Genomic DNA, 13,528 nt, shown 5'->3' with positions numbered 1-13,528 from the left:
CACACTTTTCTTTATGAGGATTGTAGGAATCAAGAAAATTCAAGAATGAAATCAATATTTTTTGCATAACAAGGGAATCAAGGGATTTGAAGAAGAATTTAAGTAGGTCAGGCACAATTGTGCCATTAGCTTTTTTGGTTTGAAACAAAGGAAGATTTTCAGAGCCAAATAATTGGTTGGAAATAAGAATGTTTTTTGAAGAAATAAAAACTTAATTTAAAGCTGAAGTGTTCTATAACAGCTACTGCTGGAACTAGAAACATTACCACTACGTCCTGGCAGAGGAGACTACAATACTGTACACTGTTCATACATACGCAGTGAAGTAATATCCTTGAATTTGCTGAGTTCATGAATGACAGTAGAAGGTCTTAACTTGGTACAAGTTGTACCTCTTTAATCCAGTGACATTGGGATATGGCCATTGCCAGACCACAGAAAATGCTGGAAAACAATTAACACGTGCATGCACAGACTCTGCTGTTACTTTGGGTTTGTGGAGGTACTCAAGGACAGGCACAGTGTGCCTGCCGTGCCCTGTGGGCCAGCCTTCGGTAGGTACATCCCACGCCTCTCGCTCAGCATCAACGTTGGGACCGTATCAGTTTCTCTCCCACTCTTAACCACAAGAAGAACATTTCCCCTGTGGAGTCCCTCCAGATGGAGGAAGATTTTATTAACACATGGCTTGTGATGAATGAAGATGGGGTTCTCATTACCATTGACCAGCACAGTTGACGCAGTGATTAGCACAACATCTTTAGAGTGTCAGCAATTGGGATCGGGATTCGAATTACACCCTGTTTGTACTAATAGCAGCAGATTCAAAACATGTCAGACCACAGGAGTTGCCCAACCACAGAGCACCAGATAAGAGAGGTACAACCTACATTCCGAATTGCAGTACTTTAATGATTAGTCCAACTCCATCAATGCAAGAGAAGTGTTTTTAACATTTCAAACTGAACATATCCACATCATCAGCCAACTCTGATTGAAAGGATAGAGTTCAGCAGCATTGATTCTGTGATCAACGCTTGATTTGAAACAAAAATCGAACTTGGATTTTAGACAACCAGGAACAGAAATTCACCAAGACAGTGGTATCTTCAAAACAATAATTTTTATAAATAACATTTCTTACTTAACTTGAAACTTAGCCCTACTATGCGCAAGTGTGTGCATGCACGTGGGGCAGATCCCAAACCTTTACAGTTTAGGCACAATTCTGGAGACACCAAGACATCAGCCTTCTCAAAACTCATGAATTCTTGTAGAGTTGCTTTCAGATAAATATTTTTTCATACGAATGACTTTTTCCACAATTTCCCTCTCTTGCATGAAGGTTACGCAACTTGTGATTTCCATGATGATTCACTAACCTAGGTAACGGTTTTAGATGAAATGGCCATTACAAATGCTCTCTCTTAACAAAGAAAGATAGTCAAAGTGGCTATTTTTTTTACGAAGTCACTTTGATTCAGTATTCTTCCCTTAACAAGGAGAATACAGTAGCACTTCTTTTCTCACAGAATGTTACTACATTTCTCACTTCAGATGAATCTGGTTCTTTATTAAAAATGCTTTCTTGAAGTGTCGTAATCACATGAAATGACATCACTGCTGGATATGTTTAAAGCTTTATTTCTTCAGAAAGATGAGTCAACAAGAAAATGATCTCTGGCGTGTCAACACAAGTCATAAAGCAAATGGCCATTTGTTTACACAGCAAACATTCATTAGGCCCTTTCATGCCAACCTCTGCCTGGACGTTGACTATAAGCATGGAGAGAAAAATATAAATGTACCTTTCATGGAGCAACCCTCAAAGCCTGCTTCTTGTGTCGCATTCATGTTGAGCGGAGCCTTGTTGTGCTCGCCAGAGCAGATGGAGGCAGGGAGACTGGTGCATGGCGCCACCCGGCATAAGTATACGGCAGAGCACTGGCAGTCTTTCCTACCCATAATCCCTCATGCAACTGTGTTTCCCAGAATGGTTCCAATGGTGTTGGGGATTATGGGTAAGGAAGACACCCATTACTCTGCCGGTTTTGAGCCACTGATGAGTGGTCCCAAAAGCCAAAGCAGCCAGCATGGCTGTTGCAGCCTGCACTGGCCAGCCCCTGCCCTGACAGCTCTTGACACCCCCCCCCCACCGTCCTGACGGCTTCTGCCAGCCCCTCTTGCTTTGACAGCCCGCCGCATTGGCACCCCCCTGCCCTGACATCTCCCGCCAGCACCGTTCCCGCCGACAGTTCCCGCTGCCCCCAACCTGCCGGCCCCTCTGTCCTGAGGGGGGTTATGGAGGGAGAGGGGTGAGTGGGTGGGAGAGAGAGGGGGGAGATAGGACGCGGGCTTACAGCTTCATTGTGATGTCATCAGCCCACCCCTAGCCAGCCACTTGTAGTCAGCACCTTGGAGCCGGCCATGGCACATTCATATAAGTCTCCTGACGTAAGGGTGGAGAATCTCCACCTTTAGAGTCGGGCTTTTTCACTGCATGAAAGGGCCTATTGTCTCAGGATTTCAATGGAGAACAATCACATCTTTTATGGCTGTTTACAGCTTTCAACTGAACAATACGTTTCTACATCTCCCTCTTGATATAGTCGACGTCTGCTTTGAAATGATGTTACGTTCTCTGTGTGTCTTTGTGTTTCCCTGTTTCCAAACCCCCTTCCACAGTAACTCTTTAAAAAATATATTTTATCATAAAGATTAATAATAACACATCTGTCATTAGGCCTTTTCACACTTCTGGTTTACGGGAAAATTTCCCAGGAATCCCCATTTTACACGGCTGTGTAAAAAGGGCTAAAGATTCCAATCATCCAAGTTGGATGTGACTGGAGGTTTAGGGACCTTAGCACACAAAATTCTCCAGATGCCCAATGACATAATGAAAGGATCACAGGCCTGTTAGAACACAGCAAGCTATAGGAGGACATCATAGCGGGCCTGGCCTTCGACCAGAATTTTTCACTTGTAAGATGTGGATTTGTGCCCTGGGCACCATTTTCCAGCAAGTACCCACAAAGTTGTGCCTCAATAGCAGTCAACAGACACAAAGAAAGAAAAAGGCATGCCGAGAAAGATATACTTTTCCATTAAAACATTTGTAACAATTCATGTTCGTCATAGGGATAAAGTGCTGACACTTCCTGCGTGGATGAAGGTTGGACTGGGTAAAATGCATGTATAACATCCACAAGGTAATTCCGCAAACTGATTTTATTTTAATAATTATAATTTCTAGGTTGTATAAAGCACAGAACACTTGTTTTAAATTTTATAAGTGATAAAAACACTGCGCTCCCTCACAGCCACAAACTTCAAATCCACATTAGTATAATTTCTTTATTAATAAGGCCCAAAGGAATTATGAGAACTATCTTCCATCGGATTCTCCTTCATCAACATACATCCATTCCTATAAGTATAATCAACAGGTCTTCCCTGGAGAGATCTTCAGCAAGTCATGATCCCTGGATAGTTCAAGGCTACTTCACCTTTGTGCAAATACATAGCAGTTTTCCCAGAGCTGACTTTAAATGAACTATCATCTTTTGTCATCAAGTGTGCCTCGAGGTGCATGACACAGGATCTCTCGGAGATCACCTCAGTGAATTTCCCAATCACACATCTGTTTTGAGGTTGTGCAAGATGTGAAATGTATTACCTAGAGATATTTGCCACAAACTGCTCCTTCCTTTTTCACTTCTTTTATAATCTCCTAAAATTTCATAAAAATAAAACTGCTGAGTATTGATATTGGGAAAAGTGACCAACAGTTAAAAAACCTGGCATCCAGCATCTCCAGGGATTAGATTGGTAGATGCTGGATAAGCAAGCTGTCCGGTTGCTTGAGACTGCGTGTTGCATGAATGGAGATCGAACGTCGAGGTGCGCCAATTTTAAAATTCCGTATTTTTTTACTCATTTATTTTCAGCAATTTATTGCTAGTTGCTTGAGACTACCAGTTGCTTGAATTCCGAATTACAGAGATTTTGCTGTATTTTACTTTTTTTTGTACTCTCACTCATTAAAAAGGTCAATTTCATCTTATTATTCTGGTCAGAAAATCTTTATGTTAGGAATAGTTAAAAATTTATTTATGACAGAGATTTTGCATGCAAACATGTATCAAGAGAAAGGGTTATTGTGAGAAGATTGATTTTTTTGGGAGTACAAATGAGTGAGGATAATGATGTACAGTAGATCCCTTTCATCTCATATTAACTTTTAATGACTGAAGTAAATTATTTAATGCTTTGTCCCTACTCTTCTGAAGTTTTAACCTTGAATACTATACACCTATGACGGTGTGGCTCTGTAAAACAACAGCACCACTGACAATTCCACGGTAGTGGGTTGTATAAAAAAAAGATGAGTTAGCTGTGACAGATTATGTTGTATTTTATAGTGTATATGGATATGTTTTAAAGGAGATAAATTGTGGCAGGGGTTTTTTTTCTCAAAACTGACCCAACTTTATCCTCTGCCAAATCATTCCCTAATAAAAATGAGATCCCTGCATGGGTAACTTTGAAATTACTCCTACAACAGGTCCTTTAACTAATTCTGAATTCAGCACTATGTTGTGAAGAGATATTGACTCATCCTCACCTCCAACACCTTTAATCAAAGTCATCTTCCCTGTATCAGTCTTTTGATCAAGAGTTAAAACATTTTCCAACAACAGTGACTGAGCAGCCCCAGTATCTCTAAGAATTTTAACTGTGATTCTCCCTCCTTTACTGAAACCAAGCCTTTTGATACAAAAGGTTTGAAAACATCCATGACACCCTTACCAGGTTTGGAACATCTGTTCTCCTTAAATTCAACTGTCTGAATACATGCTTTTGGTAAAACTGCCTTTTCTCATCTCTTTTTCAACACTAAACAATTTGCAATAGCATGACCAGGTTTCTTACAAAAATGACATACAAATCCAGAAGTCTATCCTTTCCCACCTTACCTTCATCCTTTCTTTTAACATTCTCACCAGACTTAATTTCAGACGTACCGTAAATATTTGTGTATAATGCGACCTCCCCCCCCCATTTTTGAGGTGGAAAATTTTACCATGTATAATGTTACCCACCCCCCCCCCCCTTTTTATTGGCCACAAATCATCATGGAAGGGCCACTTTGACAGGTTGTGGAAGAAAAGTGGTGTGTGCTGAATGAAATAACAAAATCATCATAATAGTTCAAAATATATACGTAAATAAAAAGAAAAACATTATTTTAAAATCCTTCAAAATCAGACTCATCGTCATCAGATGCTCCAAAAAAGCGCATCCCATTCTTCACTGTGGATCTTCTCATCTGTGTCCCAGCCTGTGGTGTCTGTTATTTCATCTTCAGATTCCTGTTCATGGTCTGAAGTAGTGGTGGTACTTGCATCAGCCCCTAAAACATCACCTTCAGTCCCATCCATTTTGTTGCTGATTCCTGTCTTAAAAAACTCAGAGAGACCATATTACTTGGAAGTGAATCCCAGGCCTGCTTCACCCATGAAACAACAATGGATAGGCCTGGTTTCTTGAGATATCCCCTTACTGTTTTCTCCACTTGGTCTGAGGCCATCCAAGAAATCCAATTTTTTTCTAATATGGTCCTTAAATGGCTTATGAAGCACGAAATCAGGGAGTTGCAGTACACTTGTCAAGCCACCAGGATTAACAGCTTGGTTTGCCTTGAATCGCTTGAGCTGCTTCTTTACTGCTTCTGTCAGATGGGCTTGAAAATGGTCCCACACTAACATTGGCAGTTTCTTTTAAAGAGATCCAGATCCTCTATTCCACACCTTCTCCAACCACAGTTTGATGCCTCTTCATCCATCCACCCTTTGGGATCGTAGTGTACAAGAACGCCTGGTGGGAACTTTTCTCCTTTTGCAATGGTCTTACGCTTAAAGATCACCATTGGCCGGAACTTGGACCCATCAGCTAAACAGCACAAAACTACGATGAAATAGATCCTTTCGTGACCTGTCGTCCTTACATAAACTGTCTTAATACCCACTTTGGCAATAGTTCTGTTACCAGGCATATCAAAACACAAGGGAATCTCATCCATATTGCCAAAATTACTCATATCAAAGTCATGCTCCATCCTTAACTTAATCACAAAATCGTGAAAACTCATTATCTTGTCATCTAATTCACTGGGAAGCTTCTGTGAAATCTTGGTTCTCTGCCATGTGGCCAGGGAGTGCCTCTTCATAAACCTCTGACATCAACCATTTGACACCTTGAATGTGTCATTCACTCCATATTTGCGATCTTTCTGCAGTTTCCTAGTTTGAAGCTGGATATGGAAACAGGTGACAATGGAGCCATCCTTTTTCTGCCTTTCTACCCAGTCAACCAGTGCCTTCTCCAGATCTGGATACAGAGCCTGCTTTCCCCTACAAGCACGTTTGGTCATGGGCAACTGGGCTATCTCTGATTTCTGCTTCCTCCAAAGTCTAACGTTACTCTGAGCAACACTAAATTCTCTGGAGGCTGCACAGTTATTATTGCTTTCAGCATAAATGATGCATCATAATAAGCACCGCGTTTTCTCTTCACTCCAGGAGAAAATTCATGGTAGAAATTAGAGCAACAGCAAAATACGCGTTTTATGTGACCACCTGAGTCGTGCTGCCCTCTCTCCGCCCACCAGCCCGCCCGAATCGCCATGTTGTCTTTCACAACCCCCCCTCCCCTCACTCGCCCACCCTGCTGCACGAATCGCACTGCTGACTGCCACTCGCCTGCCCTGCCGCATAAGTCGCGCTGCCGACTACCACTCGCCCTCCCTGCCGCACGAGTCGTGCTGCCGACTACTGCTCACCTGCCTGATCACCCTGCGAGTTGGAGAAATTTTAAAAAAATTTTTTACTCCCGTGTATAATGCGAATATTTACGGTACTAGTCTGCTCCAAATTAACCTTCTGAATAGGCTTATTAATTTGAAATTTGTTTTTGTGTTATCAGGGCATATTCATCTGCTAACCTAGCTGTTTACTGCTACATCCCCACATCTCTCTCATCCAGGTTCAATTTAATCTCATTTGGAACACACCTTTTAATTTCCTCAATTAATATCAATTCTCTTCATCTGTCAAAATCATTATTTATTCCTTTTGAGGCACACCAATGGTCAAACCATACAGATTTTCCCAGAGTAAAATCCATATAAGATTGGTTCCATGTTTTCACCAAACTCCTAAATTTTTGTCTATATGTTTCTGAAACCAACTCATAAGCTTTCAATACTGCTTGTTTGACAATATCTTAATTTGCCAATTGCTCTGTAGTCAAACTAGAGTATGAAATTTGAGCTTTTTCCTTCAATACACTTTGGAGCATAAGAGGCCATTTTTCTTTTGGCCATCTTGAGCTCAAAGCAACCTTTTCAAAAAGCTGAAAATATGGATCTATATCTCCCTCATCAAAAGGAGAGACTAGATTTACCTCTCTACTAGCTAAAAGCCTTTCCCCAGAGTTACAGCCTCAATTCTCTTACCTCCCTCCATCTCAATTTTTAACTTCTCTAATTGAAACCGTCTGTCCCTTTCAATCGTTTCCAAGTCATATTTTCTTTGTCTTTCATATTCCTCCCTTCGTTTTTCAGCTACATCTAACTCATATACTCTATTTCTCTGCCTCCAACACACTCTGTTTCTCTCTTTCCTCTTCCATCCTTAATTTCTCCAATTCCAATTCAAAAGATCTATCCTCAGGAAAATTATCCAAGTGTTTCTCAACAAATCTTCCCTCACTTATATAATATTTCACAATAATCCTCTGTATTTGTATTTTCCTTGTCTAATGCTTGGCTTCAGTCAGCTTTAATGCCTTAGAAATAACCATCAGTTTCTTTGCAGGTGATGGTTGTGACAAAATGTACTAACATCCATTGCTGCTATTTTTCCACACACACAAGCTTTAAATTAGCTTGGAAAAACCAATTAACTAATAAATCATAAAACTCCAAAAGTTTAAGATTCAAAAACTGCAATTTTCAATCGGAAAAGACAAGCCCCTAAAATGTTACAAGCCCAGAGGACCCCAAACCTCAGCAGCAATAGAAATTCAACAAGACAAATGGTTACTTAAACAAAAGTTGCTTGTAATTACCTTTAAACATGAAAGCAGAATCACACTTTAACTTATTACTATTAACTTGCTTAACCCCCTTCTAATTCTAAGCACACTTATGTGTGTGTAAGTTTAGAAAAGTTCTTTGATTCACAGACCAATCTCACTTCTCACTCCTCCAAGTTCACTGGTTGCAGGCAATTCTTATAATGTGCACAGAATTTAACATTTATGAATCTTCACCAGGCTTTGGTGCTTGAAAGGTAAATGGTTACTACTCAGGATGGTTCTTGTTGGTTGTCAGAGAAAGATTTGTTGTTCACTGGATACAAACTGATTCCTTCTAATCAGCCACATCAGTGTCTTGCCGGAAACTTGCCCCATCAGGGTTTTCCAAATGATAACCGCTTTCTTTCAGGTCACCACAGAGTTCCTTTTTGTTTCTCTTATTTCACGTGAAACATGAGGCAGCCAGTCCTCTCTTCTTGTATGAACCACAAGGGCTTTGACCAGGCTGAACGAAGAACTCACAACCCATCTTCAAAATGGTTTTTTTTCTACAATATTTCCAGCTTGTCCTGTTCTAGTCCCAGCTGCTGCTGTAAAACTGAATTCTCTCTCTCACAGAGAAACACCTGTTTGACTCTCTCTGCTTGCAAAATCACATGACCCTCTTAGAACAGCTAACTGTACTCAGATAGTGTGTGGCTCTGGATCTAATCCTCCAAGTTCTTTCATCTGTTGCTTTCCAAAACAACAAGCCATTTGTGAAGTCTCTATAGGCATTCCCCGAAATTTTGCAAAGGCACATGGAGCCGAATTGTCTGGCTTGAGCAGAGCTCCAGGATTCTAAATGAGATCAGTTTTGAAGTGTTTGTATGTGACCTACACTAAAAGAAATCCTGCCACAATTCATCTCCTTTAAAACATATCTATATACAATATAAAATACAACATAATTTGCCACACAGCATATAGGAGGGAGATTGAAAGGTTCACCAACAACAACGCACCAATGTCACCAAAAATAAGGAGCTGATTGTTGACTTCAGAAAGGGAAAATCAGAGGTATCCAATCCAGTGATCATTGGAGGGGGGGGGGGGGGGGGGGGGGAGGAATTAGAGGTGGAGAGGGGTAGTAGCTGTTCCTGAAGTCTGATGGTGGAGTCTTGTGGCACCTATACCTCTTTACTGTTGGCAGCAGTGAAAACAAAGCATGTGCTGGGTAGTGTGGATCCTTGATGATTGCTGCTGCTGTCCGATGGCAGTGTCCCCTGAGATGTTCTCAATAGTGGGGAGGGTTTTGTCTGTGACCCCCCCCCCCCCACCCGGGCTGTGTCCACTACCTTCTGGAGGGCTTTATGCTCAGGGGTATTGCATCCAGTCAGCACACTTTCATTATTCATCTACATTACAAATTTCAACAAGTTATCCAGCTATGGAGACAGCAAGCACAATTCTATCCTCAAAAAGAACAAACTTTTCAGCAGGGATTCTAAACTGTCATCAGGATGGGAAATAGCATCTGACTTTTGCCTTCCTCTAAATGCGAGATCAAAGTACGACACTCATAAAGCCTTATCTGAATTAATTTAACTTAGTATACATTAAAAATAAAACATGGGAGCTACAAGCTTGTATTAATTTGGATTGTTTTGCTTCCCGTGGCTTATCCAAGAACACAGGTGTGTGAAGTATCTGATGACAAAAAGTTTCAACTGGCGTGATCTGGATTAGAAAAAAAGATGGACAGGCCATAACTACAGTATGAAAACAAGAAAAAAAAAATCTGATGCTACAGAAGCACAGAACATTTATGTTTCGTGAGGTAGATCACCACCAAACAGTTTTGATGCTGTGGCACAGCTACTGAGGCTGTCCTGGTATAATTCAATGAAGCAGGTTACAAGACTTGATGAGATTCAGGAGGACCTAAGAGAGATTGTGACAGAGCCTCATTTTGAAAAGCTAAAGATGCAAAAAGACTATTTGAAATGCTGAATCTCATTTCTTATCCTCCTAGACTAATATTCATTTGGTTTTCATTTGATTCCACTGACTTGTTCCACCCCAATGAAGATAATTTGTTAACATCAAATTTACTTTTTGATAACTCTACTTTTAAGTTTAAGTTAAAATAGACCAAAGAAAATTACAATTCTGGAAATTTGAAAACAGAAAATGATGGAGATATGAGGTCAGGCAGCATCAGTGAAGAAAGGAACAGGGTTAAAATTTCTAGTTAATTTTGAGAAGGGTGTGGTGGGAAATCTCTTTTTGTAGATGGGCAGGGAGAGTGAGGAGAGTTTAAGTATAGAGTTCCAGGATTCTGACCAATGATAAATATGGCACAGGGACAAATGTCCAGGTTGTGGCACGTGAAATTCAGGTCAAGTTGTGTTCATGTATCTGCTGCCCTTGACCTTGCAGGTATCACAATGTGACCAGATAGTAAAGAGAAAGCAGGATGTCAACATTTAAATCTTCCTTTTAAGCAATGGACATTCACCCTCTGTATTTTGCAAGGGAAGGTAGGAAGGGTTTTGTTATGTTATTGTGATTTATACACAGACATTACTCAAAACAAATCTTTTCACACTGCTCGCGAACTGCATAATTAATTCTATATATCAAAAATTCCATTAGGCAATTTCCTTTCTTTGCCCAATGAATTATTTGTCAAGCTGTGAATCTGCTACATTCCATTTTTTTAATATGAGACAAGTTAATGCTATAGTCTTAATGACATAGTAAATTACAAGTTATTATATATTCATTAAAAACTGTTGTCCTTTTGAGGATTACAACACATTCTCGTTTCTTTGCTCAGTATCAAACATTAGATCATGTGGAAAAGATAAATATATAGATCTAAAAAATCAAGCCCTTCCATCCCATTTTACAGATTCATCACTGCTTCTTTGTAAGTCGCAACAGAGAATAGCACACAATAAGAAAACCAAGGAAATGTTACATCGCCCAAGGATCTAAGGTACAATAAGACCATGTTGGTACTAAAATCAACATGACTTGATCTGGTCTCATTCTGAGGAGAAACATGAAATCAGAAGGAATCAGACACCTCTGATCAGATGTCTATCTGCTGGGAGAATTCCAGGTATGGAGATGCTGAGATTGTAGTAAAAACAAAGAAATGCTGGAGGAACTCAGCCAGTCTCGCAGTATCCACAGGAGATAAAGATATACTACCTATGAGGTACAAGGTACAAGGACTGCCTAAAGAAAGCTCTTGGTGCCTGCCACATTGACCACCGCCAGTGGGCTGATATCGCCTCAAACCGTGCATTTTGGCGCCTCACAGTTCGGCGGGCAGCAACCTCCTTTGAAGAAGACCGCAGAGCCCACCTCACTGTCAAAAGACAAAGGAGGAAAAACCCAACACCCAACCCCAACCCACCAATTTTCCCTTGCAACCGCTGCAACCGTGTCTGCCTGTCCCGCATCGGACTTGTCAGCCACAAACGAGCCTGCAGCTGACGTGGACATTACCCCTCCATAAATCTTCGTCCGCGAAGCCAAGCCAAAGAAGACCTATGAGCCATTCTTCAAGGTATACGTAAAAATCAGGCAGGCATCTTAATTAAAGTCTAGAGAGAAAGGGGAAAAGAATGCCAAAAGGTGTTAATTGGATATGATAAGAGAAAAGCTGAGAATTGATTTTGGCTCTGTGGAAGGAGACAGGGGGGAAAAGGGAAGAGAGAAACAGAGAGAAGGAGACAGGGAAAAAGAAGGGGGGTTCTTAATGGAAACCAGAGAAGTCTATGTTAATGCCATCTGGTTAGCAATTCCAGTTAGCCATTTCATTGTTAACAGCTAAAACTAGCAACCATCTGAAACTAGTTTGTGAAGATAACAGCTTCTCATGTGTCATTATGGATTGTTGACAAAATTCAAAGTGAAATGGTAAAGCCTTTCACATAACCATTCAGGAGATGCTGCAACTTAGTGCTAGGAATTTAAAAACCCGATACAAAGTAATAACAAGAAAGGCTATGTAATTTCACTAAAATAGATATATTTGAAATATGCATGATTTGATTTTTTTTTCCTTTGTAAAAGATTCTGACACTCTGAAATGCATCTTCATTAAAGGCAAACAATATCTTTTGTTGACAATGGTGTGGAAGCTACTGGCATTGTTACAAATGGTCTAGTCTCAGAAAGATAGATTGATTACGGAGTGCTGCCAGGGGCTTCGGAAAAATCACAGGAGTTAAGTGCTTTGTGAATTCTGGGTGGGTGTTTGAACTGCAAAACTGCCCATTCAGGTCTCCTGACGGCAAACTGAACACAATTAACACTATAAAGTCAGTTCAAACAATGTTGTACACTGCATCCAAAAATTCCAATTTCTATCAGTAAAGAAGGAAATCTGGACACTGTATTTTTCAGTGTTTGTATCAAAAATAATTACAGTATATCCATGTCAACCAGTACATCACAAGAAAAACCCTCCCCAACATCGAGAGCATCTATAGAGAACATAGCAGCAACAATCATCAAGGATCCACACCACCCAGCACATGCTCTGTTCTCGCTGCTGCCATCAGAAAAGAGGTACCAAAAGACTTGCACCACCAGGTTGAGTAACAGTTGCCTGCTACCCCTCCACCATCAGACTCCTCAACAACAAACTCAATCAGGGACTCATTTAAGGACTCTTACTTTTGAACTTTATATTTTTTTCCCTCTGTATTGCACAGTTATTGACATTTATTTGTTTAACTACCACTAAATGGTAATTCAGCCTCTCCCACAGGATTAAGAATCTCAGGGTTGCATGTGATGTGATTTATTTTAAATTTAGATTTAAATTTTAAAATTTAGACATTTCTCCCCACAAGTTTGTGCCTGCCCAATTTACATCCAATTAAACCTACACAATCAGTACTTTTCGAACATTGGGAGGAAACCAGAGCCCCCAGGTGAACCCACACAGAAACGGGGAGAACATACAGACAGCATAGGATTCGAACCCCAGTCCCGATCACTGGCACTGTAAAGGAATTGCACTAACCGCTGTCCCAACCGTGCTGCCAAGGTCATGTACGTACTCTGACAATAAATCTGAAATCTTGCACGAGAGATGCTCACGTATTGACTGCACATTTTACACACTGCGTTTAAAATACAATCTTCATGCAAAAGAATAAAATTACCTTCCCAGAGGAAATCCTATAGGTTTTGTAATGAAATACAAAACGTTAATGTGTGAAATTTCATTACCTACTCAAAATAGTTTTTCATTTGATTTCTTTAAATAAATTAGCACCTCTGTTGAGCAGAAAATTAAATGTATTTGCCTTTGTAATCAAAAATCCTCAAGGATATATCACCATTATTGAACAGTAATTTCGAATTTCATCTTCAGAAGTGGAAATGCAAAAAATCTGAAATAAATATAAAAAAAGCA

At 40.3% G+C, this 13,528-nt stretch overlaps 1 protein-coding gene across 1 annotated transcript in view; it reads right to left on the bottom strand.

Annotated features, from left to right (window-relative positions):
* snd1 (staphylococcal nuclease and tudor domain containing 1) overlaps positions 1–13,528 on the bottom strand; it is a 767,382-nt gene that overhangs the window by 135,934 nt on the left and 617,920 nt on the right. The gene's annotated exons all lie outside the window — the stretch shown is intronic.

This window comes from Narcine bancroftii, chromosome 13 (assembly GCF_036971445.1).
Source record: "Narcine bancroftii isolate sNarBan1 chromosome 13, sNarBan1.hap1, whole genome shotgun sequence".
Lineage (NCBI taxonomy): Eukaryota > Metazoa > Chordata > Chondrichthyes > Torpediniformes > Narcinidae > Narcine > Narcine bancroftii.
This window is presented reverse-complemented; position numbering and strand designations above follow the sequence as displayed.